Below are 25,240 nucleotides of genomic sequence, written 5' to 3' on the forward strand. Positions count from 1 at the left end.
CAGTCGCCTCAGACACCGAGCGAGGGATGACCAGGGGTACGTTCGATACATAACCGAGGCTCGGGCTGCGCTCCCGAGGTACCCTAGGACATTTCCGAGACCAGCGGGAACGATCTTGTAACGGAATCCCATCGGAGGGAGGCATCGAGCCCTCGGACCCCGTCGCCAGGGGACCGGGTCCGGCAGATCACCCGCAGGTACTTTTGGGCGTGCCTCTGGGCCCCTAGCCGACCCCCAACGAACGGGGCACGGACGTCCACTCGGATTACCCGCTTGCAGCTCACCGGAGACACCATGTTCGGTGCCCATCGAGGGTAACATGGCGCTCTCCCCCCCTCCTCCTTGCGGAAAGGCGACGCAGGGGCGTATGTAAAAAAGCCGAGTCTGTCCCTGATCGTCCTCTCGCCCTGTGCGGAGGCTCGGGGGCTGCTCTCGCAAACCCGGCTCCGGCCAAACCGTTAACAGCGTCAACATACCAGCCCGAGAGCTTGGGCCCCGACCGTGCACCCGGGCTACGGCCAGTTCGCATGAGGGAACAACCAGACCAGCCGAAGCATTACGCAAGGCATTAAGACCTCGAAGGAGTGAAACCACTCCTCCGAGGCCTCGGGGGCTACACCCGGCGGGTGCGCTCGCGCGCACCCACCGGAACAAAATGCAACCGAGAAAGGCTGGTCCCCTTGCAAAAAAGTGCGACGAAAGCCTCCAAGCGAGTGCTAACACTCCCTTCAAGGCTCGGGGGCTACTGTCGGGGACCATAATTAGGGGTACCCTCAAGATGCCTAATTCTCAGCTGGTAACCCCCATCAGCATAAAGCTGCAAAGGCCTGATGGGTGCGATTAAGTCAGGGATCAGTCCATACGAGTGACTCGATCACGCTTCGCCCGAGCCTAGCCTCGGACAAGGGCAGCCGACCTCGAGGGACTTCCGTCTCGCCCGAGGCCCCCCTTTAACGGCGGACACATCTCCGGCTCGCCCGAGGCCTTGGCTTCGCTAAGAAGCAACCCTGACTAAATCGCCGCACCGACTGACCGAGTGGCAGGAGCATTTAACGCAAAGGTGGCCTGACACCTTTATCCTGACGCGCGCCCCCCGGCAGAGCCGAAGTGACCGCTGTCACTCCGCCGCTCCACTGACCGGTCTGACAAAAGGACAGCGCCGCCTGCGCCACTCCGACTGCAGTGCCACTCGACAGAGTGAGTCTGACAGGCAGTCAGGTCTTGCCAAAGGCGCCATAGGAAGCTCCGCTCCGCCCGACCCCAGGGCTCGGACTCGGGCAAAGACCCGGAAGACGGCGAACTCCGCTCCGCCCGACCCCAGGGCTCGGACTCGGGCAAAGACCCGGAAGACGGCGAACTCCGCTCCGCCCGACCCCAGGGCTCGGACTCGGGCAAAGACCCGGAAGACGGCGAACTCCGCTCCGCCCGACCCCAGGGCTCGGACTCGGGCAAAGACCCGGAAGACGGCGAACTCCGCTCCGCCCGACCCCAGGGCTCAGACTCGGGCTAAGACCCGGAAGACGACGAACTCCGCTTCGCCCGACCCCAGGGCTCGGACTCCGCCCTGGCCTCTGCCGAACGACCTCCGCCTCGCCCGACCCAGGGGCTCGGGCTCGGCCTCGGCCTCGGCAACGGAAGACAGATTCGACCCCAGCTTCGGAGGAGCCCCCACGTCGCCCGGCCTCGGGCGCGGGCCCGCCACGTCAACAGGGAGCGCCATCATCACCCTACCCCGAGCCGACTCGGGCCGCAGAGAACAAGACCGGTGTCCCATCTGGCCAGCTCTGCCAGATAGGCAATGATGGCGCCCCACGTGCCCTGTGACGACGGCGGCTCTCAGCCCCCTTACGGAAGCAGGGGGACGTCAGCAAAGACTCGACCGTTCCGACAGCTGTCCCTCCGCCAAGCTCCGTTGCTCCTCCGACAGCCACGACATCACACCAGCAGGGTGCCAAGATCTCTCCGGCTGCCACATTGGCATGTACTTAGGGCGCTAGCTCTCCCTCCGCTAGACACGTAGCACTCTGCTACACCCCCCATTGTACACCTGGATCCTCTCCTTACGACTATAAAAGGAAGGACCAGGGCCTTCTTAGAGAAGGTTGGCCGCGCGGGACCGAGGACGGGACATGCGCTCTCTTGGGGCCGCTCGCTTCCCTCACCCGCGTGGACGCTTGTAACCCCCCTACTGCAAGCGCACCCGACCTGGGCGCGGGACGAACACGAAGGCCGCGGGATTTCCACCTCTCTCACGCCCGTCTCCGGCCACCTCGCTTTTCCCCCCTTTGCGCTCGCCCACGCGCTCGACCCATCTGGGCTGGGGCACGCGGCACACTCACTCGTCGGCTTAGGGACCCCCCGGTCTCGAAACGCCGACAATAGCGAGTATAGTTTCGGACGGACACAGAGGTATGTGCCATTTGCTGCAAGTTCGGGTGCACAGAGTTTTTGGAAACCTATACAAGTAATTAGTATATGCATTATATCTTCCAAGTCCAAAATTCAAAGATTAAGTATGGACAATGAGAGAACGACAATTACTAACATAATTACGAAACCACTGCACGAAGTTTGGTCCACCTTTCAACCCATCACGTCGAAGATTTTCTAATTGGATGGCCGTAGGTTTACTAGTAGATTTCCAACATTCTTCATCAAACATGCTGGACATATTACAAACATGGAGATTACACACTATAGAAATTATGAGATGAGAAAATGGACGTAACTATGAGGAAAACTTACTCGAACGCCTCCTGTGTGCTGTCAATATTGCTATACATATATAGCATTAGCGTGTTCAAATCTGATGCTTCAATGTGACGTACACTCCCTTTTCCAACTGCTTTACCCGGATTCACAAAAATTTGAAGGGTGCTTTGGGGTGATTCATTTTCGACATGAAGTCGCACTGAAGGCGCAAACACATTGTTGGCTCGAGCGAAATACCTGGTTGAGAATTGAGATATCTCCTTAAGGGCAAAAGCCTCCACAATACACCCTTCGACTCTAGCCTTGTTTCGAACAGACGCCCTGAGCTTTTTCAACGCCCTTTCTATAGGATACATCCACCTGAATTGCACTGGTCCGCCTACCAAAGCTTCCCAAGGCAAATGCACAATTAGATGTTGCATCACATTGAAGAATCCTAGCGGGAAAACCTTTTCAAATTTACAAATAAGAATTGGAATTTCTTTCTCAAATTTCTGCATCAACCTCTTCGATACCGTCTTTGCGCATACTTCCCTATAGAAGTAACTCAACTCTGCAAATATGCTCCAAAGCTCATCCTTAAAATAGCCTCGAAACATCACGGGCATCAGCCTCTCCATAATAATATGGTAGTCATGGCTTTTCAAACCGATCAATTTACCGGTCTTCAGATTGACTGTCCGTTTCAGATTTGCCGCATACCGATCTGGAAATTTCAGATTCTTCAACCACTTAAATATTTCTTTCCTTTCATCCGACTTGAGGCAGTAATCAGCTCGCGGCCTACTTTCATGCCCTTTATCGCTTACTTTCAACTCGAGCATCGGCCTCTTACAAATTTCAGCCATGTCTTTTCTTGCCTTCATATTATCTTTCGTTTTATCAGTCACATCGAAACATGTGCTTATGATGCTTTCAGCAACGTTACGCTCTTGGTGCATCAAGTCTATGTTGTGCGGCATGATCAAGGCTTTTGCATACGGAAGCTCCCATATTGATGAAATATGGGTCCAGTTATGGTCCTCCCCGTAGCCTTGGAACCTATCATTTTGTCCTTGCTTCAGACAAGCATGCCATGCCATTTCTGCGGTGCAGTTTGCCTCTTTGGTGGCCCATTTCTGATTTTGGCTCCACCTCTGAATGCAGTAAGCGAATTCCTGAAATCATGCTTGAATGGAGTCCAACGTCGATGAGCATCAAAGAATGACACTTTCCCACCATGCTTCAATCTGAATGCATCCGTATCATTCATACATATGGGACAGCACAACCGACCATGGACACACCATCCAGACCAATCTCCATACGCCAGCAGATCATGCACTGACCACAAATAAGCAGCGCGCATGGTAAACTCTTTTTCAGTATGGCTGTCATAAGCTTCACACCTCTCCACAATTGTTTCAGCTCTTCAATTAAAGGGCGAACAAACATATTCAGCTTTGGCCCTGGATGCTCGGGGCCTGGGATCACTAGTGCAAGGAACATGAACTCTTCTTTATTGACCAACTCAGGAGGAAGATTATATGGCACAATGAAGACAGGCCAACACGAGTAAGGGCTTGCACTGGTATTGAAAGGTGTGAATCCGTCTGTTGATAGACCAAGCCGTACACTCCTAGGGTCGTTTGCAAATTCGGGATCAAACTCGTCAAATGCCTTCCATGCATCACCGTCCGACGGATGGACCATTATGTCTGGATCAGTGACGAGACGTACACCATTCTTTGGCCACGTCATATGCAGAGCTATTTCCTTGTTGAGGAACAACCTTGAAAGCCGAGGAATGATGGGCAACCGACGAAGTTGCTTAGCTGCGACCTTCGTAACTACCAATTCACCCTCATCATTTGTCACCTCGACATATCTAGAAGCTTCACAATGCTTACAACGGTCCAGCTTGTCATCCTCCTCAAAGAATAGCATGCAACTGTTGGGACACACGTCGATCTTCTCATATGTCATCCCAAGACCAGCCAACATCTTCTTTGCGAAGTACATATTCTTTGGCAACTTATGATTCTCCGGGAGAACCTCGCCCATAAGTTGGACGATGTCGTTGTAAGCACTGTTTGAAATGTTGTGCTTCGACTTTATCGCCATTAGTCTTGTGAGAGTCCCAAGAACTGACATCGGAGTGTGCTCGTGTAGTCTCTCTTCTCCCGCGGCGAGTAGTCGGAAGAATTCTTGAGCATCGCGTGGAAGCTGCCCCGGCTCCTCAGCGTTCATTTCAACCTCCCTACCAAGATCATGCAACATATCATCCATCCTATCATGATCGTCATCAAGCTCCACCTCCGCGTCAACGTGTCTAATAGACTCTCCATGCTGGTACCATACAAGGTAGTTCGGCATAAACCCACTTTTGCAAAGGTGTTTCTCCATTTCTTCCTTCTTCTGAGGCCACTTGTTCTCGCAGCGATTGCAAGGACACTTCACTAGACGACCAGTTGCATCTTTGAAAGTGTGCTCAAGAAAAGCCTTTGTTACACCCATCCATGCATTCGAATGTGCCCCATCCTTTCTCCACCCGTCATACATCACCCTCCGATCACCGTCCATTTCAAAGGCTAAACAAAAGTAAAAAACATCAACGATCGTCCGTGGCTTAATTAGGTGAACTCCCTATTAGGTAAAGGCCCTAAACCCACCCAAGAGTGTAGGCCTATGCTTGTGATTTATGACGTGTAGCCTACGATTGCCGCGAAATTTCGGCAGCATAACCCCGCTGCTCTCCAAGCACACGCCTGAACATGGTGTGTTGGAGAACAACTGGGTTACACAACTGAAATTCCGCGTCAATCGTAAGGCACATGTCACAAATCACAAGCATCGGCTTACACTCTCAGGCTGTCCAAAATACGTGGACAATTCCGGAACGGCGAACCTCACAAGCCAATGTGACGTTCGTCGTTCCCGAACGGGTGACGCATAAGGTTCGCTATGGTTAACGATTAAAACTGAACTCTAAACATTAAAAAATATCTCGGAGATTAAACAAAAGACATCACCCTCCGAACGGGTGACTAATAACTATATAGTAAATAATAAATGACACATTAACCGAAATTACGAAAACAATGTAATTGTCAATAAAAAAATCGGCAGCACCTCCACTATAAAGTGATGTTTCTAAAACCTGCAAAAAACAACAACACGATGGTTGCCAACACAGAATACTGCACGATAGCTACATAATGAACAGCTATCAATACCTAGCTAACTATTTATACTAACAAGTAAATAGATATAAATCTATACATTATATAAAGTAAATTAGCTAACTAATTACTATAAATTAAGTAAAACCATTACCGTGGCAAGGTGGAGGGGGCCGCGGCGTGGGACGGCTGTTCGGAGTGGGCGCAGCGTGGGGAGGCGGCTTGGCGTGGCGCGGCGCGGCGAGTGCGCGCAGCGAGAGCACGCAACGCGGCGAGGGCAATCGTCGAGGGCGCGCGGCGCGGCGAGGGTGCGGCTGCTCGGCGTGGGTAGGCGGCGCGGCGAGGGTGCGGCTGCTCGGCTGCTCGGCGCGGCGATGGTGCGGTTGCTCGGCGTGGGTAGGCGGCTCGGCGCGGCGAGGTGAAAGGGAATTAGGCTTACACCTAGTCCCTAATTAATTTTGGTGGTTGAATTGCCCAACACAAATAATTGGACTAACTAGTTTGCCCAAGTGTATAGATTATACAGGTGTAAAAAGGTTCACACTCAGCCAATAAAAAGATCAAGTTTTGGATTCAACAAAGGAGCAAAGAGGCAACCGAAGGCACCTCTGGTCTGGGGGCACCGGACTGTCCGGTGCACCAGAGGACTCCAACTCGAACTTGCCACCTTTGGGAATCTCCAGAGGCACTCGCGCTATAATTCACCGGACTGTCCGGTGTACACCGGACAGTGTCCGGTGCTCCAAGGAAGAGCCGCCTCCGGAACTCGCCAGCCTCGGGAAAACGCAGCGGCTGCTCCGCTATAATTCACCGGACTGTCCGGTGTGCACCGGACTGTCCGGTGTAACAGCGGAGCAACGGCTATTTCGGCGCCAATAGCTATCTGCGACGCATTAAATGCGCGCGCAGCGCGCGCAGAAGTCAGGCACGCCCATACTGGCGCACCGGACATTGAACAGTACATGTCCGGTGTGCACCGGACATCCAGGCGGGCCCAGAAGTCAGAAGCTCCAACGGTCAGAATCCAACAACATTGGTGACGTGGCTGGGGCACCGGACATGTCCGGTGTGCACCAGACTGTCTGGTGCGCCATCGAACAGACAACCTCCACCAACGGTCAAGTTTGGTGGTTGGGGCTATAAATACCCCAACCACCCCCACATTCATTCAAACCAAGTTTTCCACTTCTCAACCACTTACAAGAGCTAGGCATTCAATTCTAGACACACCAAAGAGATCAAGTCCTCTCCAAGTCCACACAAGGCTTTAGTGATTAGCGAGAGAGATTTGTCGTGTTCTTTTGAGCTCTTGCGCTTGAATTGCTTCTTTTCTTTCTCACTTGTTCTTGAGATCAACACTCAATTGTAATCAAGGCAAGAGGCACCAATTGTGTGGTGGCCCTTGCGGGGAAGTTTTGTTCCCGGCTTTGATTTGAGAAGAGAAGCTCACTCGGTCCGAGGGACCGTTTGAGAGAGGGAAGGGTTGAAAGAGACCCGGCCTTTGTGGCCTCCTCAACGGGGAGTAGGTTTGCGAGAACCGAACCTCGGTAAAACAAATCCGCGTGTCACACTCTTCATTTGCTTGCGATTTGTTTTTCACCCTCTCTCGTGGACTCGTTTATATTTCTAACGCTAACCCGGCTTGTAGTTGTGTTTATATTTGTAAATTTCAGTTTCGCCCTATTCACCCCCCTCTAGGCGACTATCAATTGGTATCAAAGCCCGGTGCTTCATTAGAGCCTAACCGCTCGAAGTGATGTCGGGAGATCACGCCAAGAAGGAGATGGAGACCGGCGAAAAGCCCACTACAAGCCACGGGAGCACTTCATCGGAAGAGTCCCGCACCAAGAGAAAGGAGAAGAAGAACTCCTCCAAAGGGAAGGAGAAGAAGTCTTCTTCACACCAAAAGGAGAAGAAGGAGAAATCCGCTTCTCACAAGACGCGTCGAAGTGGGGACAAGAAAAAGAGGATGAGGAAAGTGGTCTACTACGAGACCGATTCTTCATCGCCATCCACCTCCGGCTCCGACGCGGCTTCCGTCACTTCTAAGCGCCAAGAGCGCAAGAAGTATAGTAAGATTCCCCTACGCTACCCTCGCATTTCCAAACATACACCTTTACTTTCCGTCCCATTAGGCAAACCACCAACTTTTGATGGTGAAGATTATGCTAGGTGGAGTGATTTAATGCGATTTCATCTAACCTCACTCCACAAAAGTATATGGGATGTTGTTAAGTTTGGTACACAGGTACCATCCGTAGGGGATGAAGACTATGATGAGGATGAGGTGGCCCAAATCGAGCACTTCAACTCTCAAGCAACAACAATACTCCTCGCTTCTCTAAGTAGAGAGGAGTATAACAAAGTACAAGGGTTGAAGAGCGCCAAGGAGGTTTGGGATGTGCTCAAAACCGCGCACGAGGGAGATGAGCTTACAAAGATCACCAAGCGGGAAACGATCGAGGGGGAGCTCGGTCGCTTCCGGCTTCGCAAAGGAGAAGAGCCACAAAACATGTACAACCGGCTCAAGACCTTGGTGAACCAAGTGCGCAACCTCGGGAGCAAAAAGTGGGATGACCACGAGGTGGTTAAGGTTATTCTAAGATCTCTTATTTTCCTTAACCCTACTCAAGTTAAATTAATCTGTGGCAACCCAAGATATACACTAATGACCCCCGAGGAAGTAATCGGGAATTTTGTAAGTTTTGAGTGCATGATCGAAGGCTCGAGGAAGATCAACGAGCTTGATGATCCCTCCACATCCGAAGCTCAACCCATCGCATTCAAGGCGACGGAAGAAAAGAAGGAGGAGTCTACACCAAGTAGACAACCAATCGACGCCTCCAAGCTCGACAATGAGGAAATGGCGCTCGTCATCAAGAGCTTCCGCCAAATCCTCAAGCAAAGGAGGGGGAAAGACTACAAGTCCCGCTCCAAGAAGGTTTGCTACAAGTGTGGTAAGCCCGGTCACTTTATAGCTAAATGTCCATTATCGAGTGATAGTGACAGGGGCGACGACAAGAAGGGGAGAAGAAAGGAGAAGAAGAGGTACTACAAGAAGAAGGGCGGCGATGCCCATGTTTGTCAGGAGTGGGACTCCGACGAAAGTTCAAGCGACTCCTCCGACGACGAGGACGCCGCCAACATCGCCATCACCAAAGGACTCCTCTTCCCCAACATCGGCCACAAGTGCCTCATGGCAAAGGACGGCAAAAAGAAGGTTAAATCTAAACCCTCCACTAGATATGAATCCTCTAGTGATGATAATGCTAGTGATGAGGAAGATAACTTGCGCTCTCTTTTTGCCAACCTCAACATGCAACAAAAAGAGAAACTTAATGAATTAATTAGTGCCATTCATGAAAAGGATGATCTCTTGGACACCCAAGAGGACTTCCTTATTAAAGAAAATAAGAAGCATGTTAAGGTTAAAAATGCTTATACTCTAGAAGTAGAAAAATGTGAAAAATTGTCTAGTGAGCTAAGCACTTGCCATGAGACTATAGACAACCTTAGAAATGAAAATACCAATTTATTAGCTAAGGTTGATTCTCATGTTTGTATTGTTTCAACTTCCAATCCTAGAAATGATAATGTTGATTTGCTTGCTAGGATTGATGAATTGAACACTTCTCTTGCTAGCCTTAAAATAGAAAATGAGAAATTGCTTGCTAAGGCTAAAGATCTTGATGTTTGCAATGCTACTATTTCCGACCTTAGAAGTAAAAATGAAATATTGCATGCTAAGGTTGTAGAATTAAATTCTTGCAAACCCTCTACATCTATCGTTGAGCATGTATCTATTTGTACTAGATGTAGAGATGTTAACATTGATGTTATACATGATCACATGACTTTAATTAAACAACAAAATGATCATATAGCAAAATTAGATGCTAAAATTGCCGAGCATAACTTAGAAAATGAAAATTTTAAATTTGCTAGAAGTATGCTCTATAATGGGAGACGCCCTGGCATCAAGGATGGCATTGGCTTCCAAAGGGGAGACAATGTCAAACTTAGTGCCCCTCCTAAAAGATTGTCTAATTTTGTAAAGGGCAAGGCTCCCATGCCTCAGGATAATGAGGGTTACATTTTGTACCCTGCCGGTTATCCTGAGAGCAAGATTAGGAGAATTCACTCTAGGAAGTCTCACTCTGGCCCAAATCATGCTTTTATGTATAAGGGTGAGACATCTAGCTCTAGGCAACCAACCCGTGCTAAGTTGCCTAAGAAGAGAACTCCTAATGCATCAAATGATCATGACATTTCATTCAAAACTTTTGATGCATCTTATGTTTTGACTAACAAATCCGGCAAAGTAGTTGCCAAGTTTGTTGGGGGCAAACACAAGGGATCAAAGACTTGTGTTTGGGTACCCAAAGTTCTTGTTTCTAATGCCAAAGGACCCAAAACCGTTTGTGTACCTAAAGTCAAGAACTAAAATTGTTTTGTAGGTTTATGCATCCGGGGGCTCAAGTTGGATACTCGACAGCGGGTGCACAAACCACATGACAGGGGAGAATAAGATGTTCTCCTCCTACGAGAAAAACCAAGATCCCCAACGAGCTATCACATTCGGGGATGGAAATCAAGGTTTGGTCAAAGGTCTTGGTAAAATAGCTATATCTCCTGACCATTCTATTTCCAATGTTTTTCTTGTAGATTCATTAGATTACAATTTGTTTTCTGTATCTCAAATATGCAAAATGGGCTACAACTGTCTTTTCACTGATGTAGGTGTCACTGTCTTTAGAAGAAGTGATGATTCAATAGCATTTAAGGGAGTGTTAGAGGGTCAGCTATACTTGGTAGATTTTGATAGAGCTGAACTCGACACTTGCTTAATTGCTAAGACTAACATGGGCTGGCTCTGGCATCGCCGACTAGCACATGTTGGGATGAAGAATCTTCACAAGCTTCTAAAGGGAGAACACATTTTAGGACTAACAAATGTTCATTTTGAGAAAGACAGGGTCTGTAGCGCATGCCAAGCAGGAAAGCAGGTTGGTGCCCATCATCCACACAAGAACATCATGACGACCGACAGGCCGCTTGAGCTACTCCACATGGATCTATTCGGCCTGATTGCTTACATAAGCATCGGCGGGAGTAAGTATTGTCTTGTAATAGTGGATGATTATTCTCGCTTCACTTGGGTATTCTTTTTGCAGGAAAAATATCAAACCCAAGAGACCTTAAAGGGATTCTTGAGACGGGCTCAAAATGAGTTCGGCTTAAGGATCAAGAAAATTAGAAGCGACAACGGGACGGAGTTCAAGAACTCTCAAATTGAAGGCTTCCTGGAGGAGGAGGGCATCAAGCATGAGTTCTCTTCTCCCTACACGCCACAACAAAATGGTGTAGTGGAGAGGAAGAATCGAACTCTATTAGACATGGCAAGGACCATGCTTGATGAGTACAAGACTTCGGATCGGTTTTGGGCCGAGGCGGTCAACACCGCTTGCTACGCCATCAACCGGTTATATCTTCACCGAATCCTCAAGAAGACATCATATGAACTCCTAACCGGTAAAAAGCCCAACATTTCATATTTTAGAGTCTTTGGTAGCAAATGCTTTATTCTTGTTAAAAGAGGTAGAAAATCTAAATTTGCTCCTAAGACTGTAGAAGGCTTTTTACTAGGATATGATTCAAACACAAGGGCATATAGAGTCTTTAACAAGTCCTCCGGACAAGTTGAAGTTTCTTGTGACGTTGTGTTTGATGAAACTAACGGCTCTCAAGTAGAGCAAGTTGATCTTGATGAGATAGGTATTGAAGAGGCTCCGTGCATCGCACTAAGGAACATGTCCATTGGGGATGTGTGTCCTAAGGAATCCGAAGAGCCTCCAAATGCACAAGATCAAACATCCTCCTCCATGCAAGCATCTCCACCGACTCAAAATGAGGATGAAGCTCAAGTTGATGAAGTAGAAGATCAAGCAAATGAGCAACCTCAAGATGATGGCAATGATCAAGGGGGAGATGCAAATGAGGAAGATAAGGAGGATGAAGAACAAAGACCGCCACACCCAAGAGTCCACCAAGCAATTCAACGAGATCACCCAGTCGACACCATCCTCGGCTACATTCATAAGGGGGTAACTACTAGATCTCGTGTTGCACATTTTTGTGAGCATTACTCTTTTGTTTCCTCTATTGAGCCACACAGGGTAGAGGAAGCACTCCAAGATTCGGATTGGGTGGTGGCGATGCAAGAGGAGCTCAACAACTTCACTAGGAATGAGGTATGGCATTTAGTTCCACGTCCTAATCAAAATGTTGTAGGAACCAAATGGGTCTTCCGCAACAAGCAAGATGAGCATGGTGTGGTGACAAGAAACAAAGCCCGACTTGTGGCCAAGGGATACTCCCAAGTCGAAGGTTTGGATTTCGGTGAAACCTATGCACCCGTAGCTAGGCTTGAGTCAATTCGCATATTATTGGCCTATGCTACTTACCATGGCTTTAAGCTTTATCAAATGGACGTAAAAAGTGCCTTCCTCAATGGACCAATCAAGGAAGAGGTCTATGTTGAGCAACCTCCCGGCTTTGAAGATAGTGAGTACCCTAACCATGTTTATAAACTCTCTAAGGCGCTTTATGGGCTCAAGCAATCCCCAAGAGCATGGTATGAATGCCTTAGAGATTTCCTTATCGCTAATGGCTTCAAAGTCGGAAAGGCCGATCCTACTCTATTTACTAAAACTCTTGAGAATGACTTGTTTGTATGCCAAATTTATGTTGATGATATTATATTTGGGTCTACTAACGAGTCTACATGTGAAGAATTTAGTAGGATCATGACACAAAAGTTCGAGATGTCTATGATGGGGGAGTTGAAGTATTTCCTAGGATTTCAAGTGAAGCAACTCCAAGAGGGCACCTTCATTAGCCAAACAAAGTATACTCAAGACATTCTAAACAAGTTTGGGATGAAGGATGCCAAGCCCATCAAGACACCCATGGGAACCAATGGGCATCTCGACCTCGACACGGGAGGTAAGTCCGTGGATCAAAAGGTATACCGGTCGATGATAGGTTCTTTGCTATATTTATGTGCATCTCGACCGGACATTATGCTTTCCGTATGCATGTGTGCAAGATTCCAAGTCGACCCTAAGGAAGCTCACCTTACGGCCGTAAAACGAATCTTGAGATATTTGGCTTACACTCCTAAGTTTGGGCTTTGGTATCCTAGGGGATCCACATTTGATTTGATTGGTTATTCGGATGCCGATTGGGCGGGGTGTAAAATCAATAGAAAGAGCACATCGGGGACTTGCCAGTTCTTGGGAAGATCCTTGGTGTCTTGGGCTTCAAAGAAGCAAAATTCGGTCGCTCTTTCCACCGCCGAAGCCGAGTACATTGCCGCAGGCCATTGTTGCCCGCAATTGCTTTGAATGAGGCAAACCCTGCGGGACTACGGTTACAAATTAACCAAAGTCCCTTTGCTATGTGATAATGAGAGTGCAATCAAGATGGCGGATAATCCCGTCGAGCATAGCCGCACTAAACACATAGCCATTCAGTATCATTTTCTTAGGGATCACCAAAAAAAGGGAGATATCGAGATTTCTTACATTAATACTAAAGATCAATTAGCCGATATCTTTACCAAGCCTCTCGATGAACAATCTTTTAACAAACTTAGGCATGAGCTCAATATTCTTGATTCGCGCAATTTCTTTTGCTAACTTGCTCACATAGCTCATTTATATACCTTTGATCATGTCTCTTTCATGTGCTATGACTAATGTGTTTTCAAGTAAATTTCAAACCAAGTCATAGGTATATTGAAAGGGAATTGGAGTCCTCGGCGAAGACAAAGGCTTCCACTCCGTAACTCATCCTTCGCCGTCGCTCCGAGGCACTCTCCATCTTTGGGGGAGAGAGCAAAAGGACTTCATTTTTGGTATAATCTTAACTCATTTATTTATGACCAAAAGGGAAGAAAAGCACTTCGGGGGCTCTAATGATTCCGTTTTTGGCAATTCATGCCAAAGGGGGAGAGAGTATGAGCCCAAAGCAAAAGGACCGCACCACCACTAATTTCAAAAACTTAGTTTTTCAAAGAGTATTTTTAATTGGTATCCTATTGTGTTCAAAAGGGGGAGAAAGTAGTATTTCAAAAATGATATATCAAAACCCTCTTGAACACTAAGAGGAGGATCTCATTTAGGGGGAGTTTTGTTTAGTCAAAGGAAGAGCATTTGAAACAGGGGGAGAAAATTTCAAATCTTGAAAATGCTTTGCAAAATCTTATTCATTTACCTTTGACTATTTGCAAAAGAACTTTGAAAAGGATTTACAAAACAGTTTGCAAAAACAAAACATGTGGTGCAAGCGTGGTCCAAAATGTTAAAAGAGAAGAAACAATCCATGCATATCTTGTAAGTATTTACATTGGCTCAATTCCAAGCAACCTTTGCACTTACATTATGCAAACTAGTTCAATTATACACTTCTATTTTTGCTTTGGTTTGTGTTGGCATCAATCACCAAAAAGGGGGAGATTGAAAGGGAATTAGGCTTACACCTAGTCCCTAATTAATTTTGGTGGTTGAATTGCACAACACAAATAATTGGACTAACTAGTTTGCCCAAGTGTATAGATTATACAGGTGTAAAAAGGTTCACACTCAGCCAATAAAAAGATCAAGTTTTGGATTCAACAAAGGAGCAAAGAGTCAACCGAAGGCACCGCTGGTCTGGGGGCACCGGACTGTCCGGTGTACACCGGACAGTGTCCGGTGCACCAGAGGACTCCAACTCGAACTTGCCACCTTCGGGAATCTCCAGAGGCACTCGCGCTATAATTCACCGGACTGTCCGGTGTACACCGGACAGTGTCCGGTGCTCCAAGGAAGAGTCGCCTCCGGAACTCGCCAGCCTCGGGAAAACGCAGCGGCTGCTCCGCTATAATTCACCGGACTGTCCGGTGTGCACCGGACTGTCCGGTGTAACAGCGGAGCAACGGCTATTTCGGCGCCAACGGCTACCTGCGACGCATTAAATGCGCGCGCAGCGCGCGCAGAAGTCAGACACGCCCATACTGGCGCACCGGACATTGAACTGTACATGTCCGGTGTGCACCGGACATCCAGGCGGGCCCAGAAGTCAGAAGCTCCAACGGTCAGAATTCAACGGCATTGGTGACGTGGCTGGGGCACCGGACATGTCCGGTGCGCCATCGAACAGACAGCCTCCACCAACGGTCAAGTTTGGTGGTTGGGGCTATAAATACCCCAACCACCCCCACATTTATTCAAACCAAGTTTTCCACTTCTCAACCACTTACAAGAGCTAGGCATTCAGTTCTAGACACACCAAAGAGATCAAGTCCTCTCCAATTCCACACAAGGCTTTAGTGATTAGCGAGAGAGATTTGCCGTGTTCTTTTGAGCTCTTGCGCTTGAATTGCTTCTTTTCTTTCTCACTTGTTCTTGAGATCAACACTCAATTGTAATCAAGGCAAGAGGCACCAATTGTGTGGTGGCCCTTGCGGGGAAGTTTTGTTCCCGGCTTTGATTTGAGAAGAGAAGCTCACTCGGTCCGAGGGACCGTTTGAGAGAGGGAAGGGTTGAAAGAGACCCGGCCTTTGTGGCCTCCTCAACGGGGAGTAGGTTTGCGAGAACCGAACCTCGGTAAAACAAATCCGCGTGTCACACTCTTCATTTGCTTGCGATTTGTTTTTCACCCTCTCTCGTGGACTCGTTTATATTTCTAACGCTAACCCGGCTTGTAGTTGTGTTTATATTTGTAAATTTCAGTTTCGCCCTATTCACCCCCCTCTAGGCGACTATCACGAGGGTGCGGCACGCGGCGCGGCGGCGGGCGCGCGGCGCAGCGGGCGGGCGAACGGGCGCGCGGCGGCGGTTGCACGGCGGGCGGGCGGCGGCGCGGCGGCGGTTGCGCGGCTGCGGGCGGCCGGGCGGGCGGGCGCGCGGCGGCGCGGCTGCGGGCAGGGGCGGAGCCAAGGGGGGGCCGGCGGGGGCCATGGCCCCTCCCAAGGCTGCAACACATACAATAATATATATATATATATTCTAAATTTTGTTTGTCTAAATATATATACTCTAAATTTTGTGTAGCACAATTAATCAAATGTTTAATATAGTGGTTAGTAATATATGATCCATAACTCTGTTGTAGTATGTCAACCAAAGTCTAAAAAAGACAAAAAAAGATAAAATATTCGTTGAATGACCAATCGATGCATAAAACGTCAAACCTAATTCGTTTCAGACGCTAATATATGAACATCGCCCTTTATGATTCATTCTATCATCTCGCTAGGCAGCAGCGATTGCCGCTGACCACTTGACTTGTCTCTGCCATAGCCCCACAACCAAAGTCCAAAGAAGGTTATCACGCGAAGCAGCAGAATGAGCGCCAGCAACTTATATACATACTACATTAGATCTCGTGGATAATAAAATCTACAAATTTCAACTAAAGTTGTCACCTTATAATTGATGTGTACACGACAAAATTGACGTGTACCTACGTAGTTTGACGAATTTTCATGAATCCTCGAGCCTAGTTGGATTTTTGAATTCTCTCAAAAAAATAGTTAGCTACCTATGAATATTAGAGTCATTGTATAAAAGTTTAATCTTATCAGTCAGATATTCATCGTTATATCGTCTTTATTATTTTGGTATTGTTCTTGCGTCACAACTTTAATTTAATATATCAATTAGCTAGAAAATAGACTCATCCACTAAAATAATCTATAAAGATCTAAAATTCTTATTCCATGTCGAGTGCTTAAACTTAATAATATTATACAATATTTTTTTATCAGATAGTATTGATGAATTGATCGGCCCCCTTATATCATAATCCTAGCTCCGCCCCTAGCTGCGGGCGGGCGCGCGGCGCGGTTGCGGCGGCGGCGGCGGCGGATTCGTGAGAGAGTGAGGTCGCGTGAGAGACGAGAGAGAAGGCCGGGATGGAAGATAACGGCCTTTATTTTCGTCGGCCTCATTGGGGCCGACGAAAATAGTGGTCCGTTCAAAGTTTATTTTCGTCGGCCGAGCGGAGACCGACGAAAATAAACACCGTATTTTCGTCGGCCGAGCGAGACCGACGAAAATAAACACCGTATATGCGTCGGCCGAGCGGAGACCGACGAAAATACAGATTATTTTCGTCGGTTTAGAGGCCGACGAAAATAACTTTCGTATTTTCGTCGGCAAGCTGACGAAAATACAGCCTGACCCACGAAAATAGGCCGCATTTTCGTCGGTCCCAAAGGCCGACGAAAATAACCTTCTATTTTCGTGGGCCGGCCGACGAAAATATATAGGCCTACGAAAATTTAGGCGTTTCCTGTAGTGTTTAAAGGCTATCTCCAGCAGCTTAACCATCCACTTCCCCATATTAAAACTCCACTCTACGAACATTAGAGTCTACAGTGCAAAACAATGTTTTGGATGACCATATGGGTGAACTGCTGGACATGGTCTAAGAGCACTTGCCTAGAGTAGCTAAGGTACCTGAACAATCTTGGACTATGAGATATGACATACCTGATATTTCTTTGCACAAATATCAATTTTGTAAGTCTGTTAAATCACTACAACAATCATCATTAACATAGTACATATTTACAACCAAGGCATATGCTCTCAAGACAAACAAGAGCAGGATAACATATATATATATATATAATAGATAAAAGTGCTTGTTATAAATTTACAGAATTTCAAGAGACTTGTCACTTGTGATACAGAATTGAATACAACAAATGTCACAAGCATGTTTGTGCAGATACAGATACAACCATCCATTATATCAGATAAAAGAAAAACAATAAACAAATATACCTTGTCCCCTCCATGTTAGAATTGGATTTGCATATGAACCTATAGATCTACCATTTTCAGCTCTGAAGTCATGATATTGGACAAGTTTAAACTCAGAAAGCAGAATGCATGTTAGGCCTACTACCACTAGGTTAATGAAATGGCAAGTGGACCAACATTTAGGAAAATGTGTGTGTGTACCACCTGATCTCCATCACCTTTAATTGGAGAGAATCAAGCCTGAGTCTCCCATCCTGGGAACTGAAAGAATGATCCGCATTGTACAGAGCTCATGTCATCTGATCATAGCTTCTATGTTAATCGAATCATGAAAGAACTGACAACAACAACATCCAAAATAATCCATGATGACTCAAACATGTCATGGAAATAGTCCACACCAATCTCCTCTGTTGCGGACCTAAAAGCGTTACCAAACGCATTCCCCTGGACAGCCCCAAGCCTGGGCTTCCCACAAACCCCGACAACAAGCACCTTCTCAGGTTCTTTTGCTAAGCAAGCACAGATTAGTGGCTTCATCCACCCCTTTCCTTTAGAGCATCCAGCAGAAAGAAGCAGAACTTGGTAAGCGCCTACGGATGGCAAAGCTTGATAGTGTCCATAGGGTCATTGAGCCTCACCCACCGAAACTTCTTGGCACTCCGTATAAACCATGTCTTAGTAATCACCGAGCTTCCCTGTCTCAGTATCACCCTCTGTATCGCAATGGAAGATTGCATCCCTTTTCGTAACTGACCAGCATTGCCCAGTGACAATGCAGAGTAAGCAACCCAAAACTGTTCAGCGGCTGAAGACTCCTTTGCGTCCTTGGACTCGGCATCCAGTGATTCAAGCAACGCTATGACACCATACACAACATCTACAACAGAGACTTTGGACCTGTATCCATACACTTTCAAGAAACTTCGGTAGTAGAACTCGGTGAGGCCATGCTCGGACAGGAAGCGGTCAAACTCATCCCGCATCTTGCGCTTGACCTCCATGCTGATGTACTGGAAGTTCTTCTGGCAGTCGACGAGCGGGAAGCCCATCCTGGCCAGCAGTAGCTTGAGCTTCTTGAGGCCATTATTGCTCCATGTCTTGAGTTTGGTAGCGACATAGGAGGAGCAGAGCATGGAGTTGTGATATCCTGACCTTAATAAATGGTGATATCCTGGCCCAAGGCTTAATATAATTAATAGAGTACTCATATAAACAAGGTGCATCTTCTTTTTCGGAAGCCTATCTCGAATGAACCTCTAAGTTAAGCGTGCTTGGCTTGGAGTAATTTGAGACGGGTGACCAACCGAGAAGTTTTCTCAGGTGCACATGAGTGAGGACAAAGTGCGCAAAAGACACATGTTGGTCTGTGGGGACAATATATGATCCTATAGAGCTGCCAGAAGTAAGCACTGTCGGTCCGGGAGTGGACGGGGTGTTACAAGTGGTATCAGAGCCGACCCTCGCGGTTTCACGGGCGTGTGTGGGTTAGAGGTTAGGGTATATGGCGCATGGCACATGTGGGCCCGGAGTGGTCACATGGCATGACATATGACGACACTAGACACAGACGTGGCCAAGAGGGGAGGTTCCTGGCTTGGGGTTGACCGATGAGGACGTCTGTCTTCTAAGGGGGTGGATTGTGATATCCTGACCCTAATGGATGGTGATATCCTAGCCCTTAGTAACCGGGAACTAGGAACTTGGCCACGTTCCTCGTTCCGGGAACGTTTGTTCCGTTCTGGAAACATGGGAATAATCTCGTTCCAGTAGTGTTAAATCCTAGTTTTTGTAGCGTTCCGCGTACCACGTTCTCGTTCCTCGATCCCATCGACCCGGGAACCTGGTTACTAAGTCCTAGCCCAAGGCTTAATATAATTAATAGAGTACTCATATCAACAAAGTGCATCTTCTTTTTCGGAAGCCTATCTCGAATGAACCTCCAAGTTAAGCGTGCTTGGCTTGTAGTAATTTAGGATGAGTGATCCACCGAGAAGTTTTCTCGGGTGCGCATGAGTGAGGACAAAGTGCGCACAAAAGACACGTGTTGGTCTATGGGGACAATATATTATCCTATAGAGATGCCAGGAGTTAGCACTGTCGGTCTGGGAGTGGATGGGGTGTTATAGGAGTCGAACAAGCTCCACTCCCATAACAACATGAGCCTGGGATCGTCCTCGTAGGTGATGCGTGAGGCCTCCGGCGCCCGGATCTTGGTGTCGTACTTGAGCGTGACAACATTACCAGCGCTGGACAGGTCGAGGTTGCCAGAGCCGTTGATGTGCTGCTCGAGTTCAATGACGGTAGCCTGGTAGCGCTCTTTGGTGATGCGGTCGTGGATGAACTGGTCGGCGAGGGCGACACAGGCGAGCCAGAGGAGCTTGTTGGTGTTCTTGCGCATCGCGTGGGCGAGGTCGTACATGAGGCACCCCGATGGCTTGCCATGGAAGGTGCTGAGGTGGTAGTACTCGCGGCGCAGCCTCCCAAAGAACCTCACGAGGTCGGGGTCGTCGAAGAGGCGACACCTCTTTCTCCTGTCGTCGCCGGCGGCGTCGGCGCCATCCTCGTCGGCGTCAGAATCATCCGAGCCCGAGGCATCGGGGTTAGAGGCGCCGCTGAGGTGGTCATCGCTGTTGGCGTCGACGGAGATATCGTAGGCATCGACGAGCGTGGAAAGGTCGAAGTCATAGGAGAGATCGGTGGTGTGCTCGTCGTCGGCGGTTAAGAGGACGACGTCGCGGTCATTGCTTGCACATAGGTTGTGGAGGTGGACGAGGCGGTGGGAGTTGACGACGAAGGCGGTGGCATGTAGCAGCACGTGTAGGTCCCGGTGTGCGCCCTAGTTGACGAGGATGAGGCAGAGCGGGGAGGAGGAGGCAGTGCCGAAGAAGGAGGCGAGGAGCGCCCTGGTAGAGGCCGCAGAGGAAACGGGGTGGATGGAGAATCGGATGGAGTCGACGGAGAGGACGTGGGCGAGCACCCTAACCGCGCACAACGAGTCGACGTCGGCGACGGAGGGGAGGATCAGGAGCGGGGAGGAGGAGACCGCCGCGGTGGCCGTGGTGGAGCGGAGGCGTGCGTAGAAGGATTCAACACGGAGCTCGCGCACCATTGCCTCATCAATCAGCTAGGTCGGATCGAGAGGGCCATCATGGAATTGTCGGAGCTCGGAGAGGTTGAAGGAATTCAAGGGATCTGAGGAATGTTGTGGCGGCGGGAGCTTTCTGTGAGGGCGCGCGGGGATCGGTGAAATTGGGATTTGGGTGGATTTGAAATTTGAATTTGGGAGAGAAGTCGAAGGCCGCCATCGCCAAGCAAAAAATTTGGATTTCTCATGGCACGAGGGTCCTTCCGATCGTGGGCGGACCTGCACACTTATGAAGTCGGCTACCATGGCTTGTCGACTCGGCCCAGGTCTATCTTAATAGGATATCTCATCTCTATAACCATATTCAAACTCTGTTTTATGGACAACAAATTTATAGTGCAAAACAGTTTAGATGACCATATGGGTGAATTGCTGGACACAGTCTTAGGGTATGGTGAGTAGATCGTGCATATGACTATGAAAAACACTAGAGTTCGGAATAGGTGCTGAGGAATGAGTAAGGTGGTAGAGATAGCCTTATTAGAACATCTTAGTCTTTCTGAATTGATCCAAGAAATTGATCAAGTGAATGTGCTGGTTTGTCCTTTGGTTGAATATGTAATTGGTGGGATATGAATAATATGTTGTTAGGATCTGTTTGGAATTGCTTCAGCTTCACAAAATCTAGTGAAGTTGATGAAACATGTCATGAGGAGTTTCAGAAAATCGTGAAGCTGAAGTTGCAAACTTTCAGAAGACATTTAGATAAGTCATTTTGTTTCTTATTTAGATTAAAAATATTTTCTAAAACCGTTTAATTTTCTATTATACGCCGCAGCTTCATGATAAAGATGGAACACAGAGCAGTATCAAACACTCCCTAAGTTGAAGGTCAATAGTTGCTTAGTTGAGCAATTGTACATTTTGGGGGGGGGGGGGAATGTTGAGCGAACCACATATGCCATCCATAGTCCTTCACATACAACTCTCGTAATCTCTTACCGACAAGTGGACTCACCTCTTTCTTCATCATTACTTCACCTTTGCACATGGTGTCTGTTGTAACATCTAGTCCACTCTCACACCTGTAGTACTTATTTCTGGTAGCTCTCTATAATCATAAAATATCCTAACTGACCAACACGAGTTTTTATACGTATTTTGCCCTCACTCGTGCGCACCGGGAAAACTTCTCTAGACCAAGATCCTTAACCCAGAGATTCTTTTAAGATAGGCTTCCAAAAAAGAAGATAGACATTGTTGGTATAAGTATTATATCAATCCTATTAAACCTTGGGCCAGAATATCATACAATCCACCTGAATAGGATATCACATCTATTGTCCAACGGAAAGGAGAGGGGCAGAGCTACCTACTCGTTGGACTATATACGGGGAACAAGCCTCTCATAGAACCCAGCAAACTTAGCATCGAGGCACTGGAACTAGCAAGCATGACAGTAGCGAGTACTTCACACAAGCACGGGAGATATGTGCTCCGCCTGGTAAGACCTCCAATCAGCAACAAAGATTTTAAGATCAAATTGTACGTAGGGGACTTCCTGAACCAATGTAAAAACCATCTCAAGCCGCTATCCTACGAATTCGATACCTCCATCTCCTTTGACTCCTCTGCTTGTCCTAGCAGCATGGCAGGCACACGAATTTTGCCCCTTGTAGCTTCATCATCAGTAACGTCAAAGTCGGGCATGCCCTGTTCAATGGTGGGGCTAGCCTCAACCTCCTCTCTCCACACACATTCGAGACAAATGCAGATCTCCTCTATCAAGCTCACATAGACCAATCTCTGATTAGAGGTGAATTAATTGAGAGGGATTAGAGGGGATTAAATCGCCTCCTATATAAATTCATATAGGAAGGGATTTGATCCCTTCCAATTCTCTCAATTCACCTCAAACCCGAAGAAGTTTTTATTGCGATATCCTCGCGATGATCCTCCCTATCAGTGTCACCTTGGGCACAAATGAATTTCCGCATCGAGTATAGAATTCACTGCATGTGGCTGGTCTTTGCCTTACGCTACAATGCCAATCTTGAACGTCTCGTTCTCTACATTTTTGTGGCATTTGTTCATTACAGTTATCTCACCCTCGACATTTGGAATCATTGGTTAAGTTCTTAGATTAGAGAAGATGTGCATGTGTTGTATATATATATATATATATATATATATATATATATATATATATATATATATATATATATATATATATATATATATATATATATATATATATATATATATATATAGTATATGTATTTAGAGCCCTAGGCTCTATTTAACTATAGAAAGCCCCGACCACGTACCGACCAGGTGCGCGACCGCACCGGACCATTTTTGGCTTATTGTACCTAACTGCTTACGCCAAAATATAATACGAGTTATGCTGATGTGTGTATCAGTTTATGCAAATATAGTCTGCGCATATTACGTGCATCGGGCCCACGATCCGGCCCACGCCACCACTATAAAAACACCCCCACGCCGCCAGGAATTAGGTTTTAGCGGCGGCGGCGGTTCTCTAGGGCGTGCGAGCGGCGGTTCTCTAGGGCGTGCGAGCGGCGGTGATCCTGGGGGCCAGCAGCGGTGTCACCTCGAGGCAGGCGACCGACGGCGGCGCTCCACCAGGAACGAGCGACAACGACGCTCCGAGGCAGGCGAGCAAGCGGTGACGGCGCTCTTGAAGCGGACGGACGACGGCAGCGCACCCTAGGCCCGGTGACAACGGCGGTTGTCCCGTCCGTCTCTGCGATGGCCACCGCCACCGCCGCTCTAGCATCTGTGGCGCGACGACGGATCTGGGGACACGCTCGCGACGGCGGATCCCTGAGGCGCGACGGCGGATCTGGGGACACGCTCGCGATGGCGGATTCCTGTGGCGCGACGGCGAATCTAGGGACACGCTGCGGCATCGGATCCCGAGGGCACGCACGCGGCGGCGGCCCCATGAGGTGCGCACGACGGCGATGTGCCAGCGGTCGCGACGGCGGATTTCCCTAGGCGCTAGCGACGACGGCATCCTCCCCTAGGCACGAAGTGGTGGCGCATCCCAGATGCGAGGCGCTGGTTCCGCAGGACGGCGATCCTATTTTTATGCTATTTTGTATACATATTTATGCCAATGTCAATAAGATTTTATGACCTATATTTCAGTTCATGGATCTGCTTCCATCTATTTGTCTGTTTCTGATATTTCTATTCATTTATGCTAAAATTTATACTCATTTACGCTGTTTTGGTTCACGATTTACACTTAAATCCGCTCGAGCCAGAACCCGTCATTTACGCTGTTTTGGTTCACGATTTACACTTAAATCCGCTCGAGCCAGAACCCGCGCACGATTTTTACGCCGTAATTTGTCCCCATTTGCCGTTACGAAATCAATCGATGATTTACGCTAAAATTCATACTCATTTACGCTGTTTTGGTTCACGTTTTATGCCGAAATCCGCCCGAGACAGCGCCTGTGGCGATTTTCATGCCGTAATTCGAGACCCATTTGTCGTTACGAAACAGATCGATGATTTACGATAAAATTTGTACTATTTACGCTGTTTTGGTTCACGTTTTACGCTAAAATCCACCCGATCCAGAACCCGCGCACGATCGGGTGCACACGATTTTTACGCCGTAATTTTAGGCTCCGTTTGCTGTTACAAAACAGATATAGGAATTACGCTAAATTTCGTACTCATTTACGCTGTTTTAGCTCACGTTTTACGCTGGAATCCGCCCGAGCCAGAACCCGCGCACGATCGGCTGCATGCGATTTTTACGCCGTAATTTTAGGCCCCGTTTGCTGTTACAAAACAGATATAAGATTTACGCTAAATTTCGTACTCGTTTACGCTGTTTTAGGTCACGTTTTACGCTGCAATCCGCTCGAGCCAGAACCAGAACCAGAACCAGAACCAGATCGAGCACGCGTAGATATACCTGACTGGGGCTTCCCATACTAATGGAAGCCCAGGGCTCCCATTACCATCACCCTATATATATATATATATATATATATATATATATATATATATATATATATATATATATATATATATATATATATATATATATATATATATATATGCTGATTAGAAAGAAGCTAAGCATGCAACTGAATGAGGAGATTATGCAATGCAGATCCATGGACCGCATCAGCAGCCGCCAGGGTCCCTGCTGTCCCAGCTAGCAGGCCAGGCTCCCAGCCCAGCAAGCTAATTTGCTAGCTGGCATTGGCAACTATAGAACGCAAGCATAGCAATCATCCGTCGATATCTATCCAGTAGCTAGCTAGTGCACATCAGACTGGCAATGGCCCGGCCGGCAGGTCTACTGCACAGTGCTAGCTCCACTTTCCTTGATCCGATTGCACTGGGTCATGCATGAACAGCACCGGACAAATGGTTTCTGTTCATCAACCAAGGCATCGGAGGAAAAGGATGGT

At 47.9% G+C, this 25,240-nt stretch overlaps 1 pseudogene; it reads right to left on the reverse strand.

Annotated features, from left to right (window-relative positions):
* Nucleotides 1-17,992: 17,992 nt before the first annotated feature.
* Nucleotides 17,993-20,801, reverse strand: LOC103651672 (cell division control protein 45 homolog; annotated as a pseudogene).
* Between the last annotated feature and the right edge of the window lie 4,439 nt (nt 20,802-25,240).

This window comes from Zea mays, chromosome 3 (assembly GCF_902167145.1).
Source record: "Zea mays cultivar B73 chromosome 3, Zm-B73-REFERENCE-NAM-5.0, whole genome shotgun sequence".
Lineage (NCBI taxonomy): Eukaryota > Viridiplantae > Streptophyta > Magnoliopsida > Poales > Poaceae > Zea > Zea mays.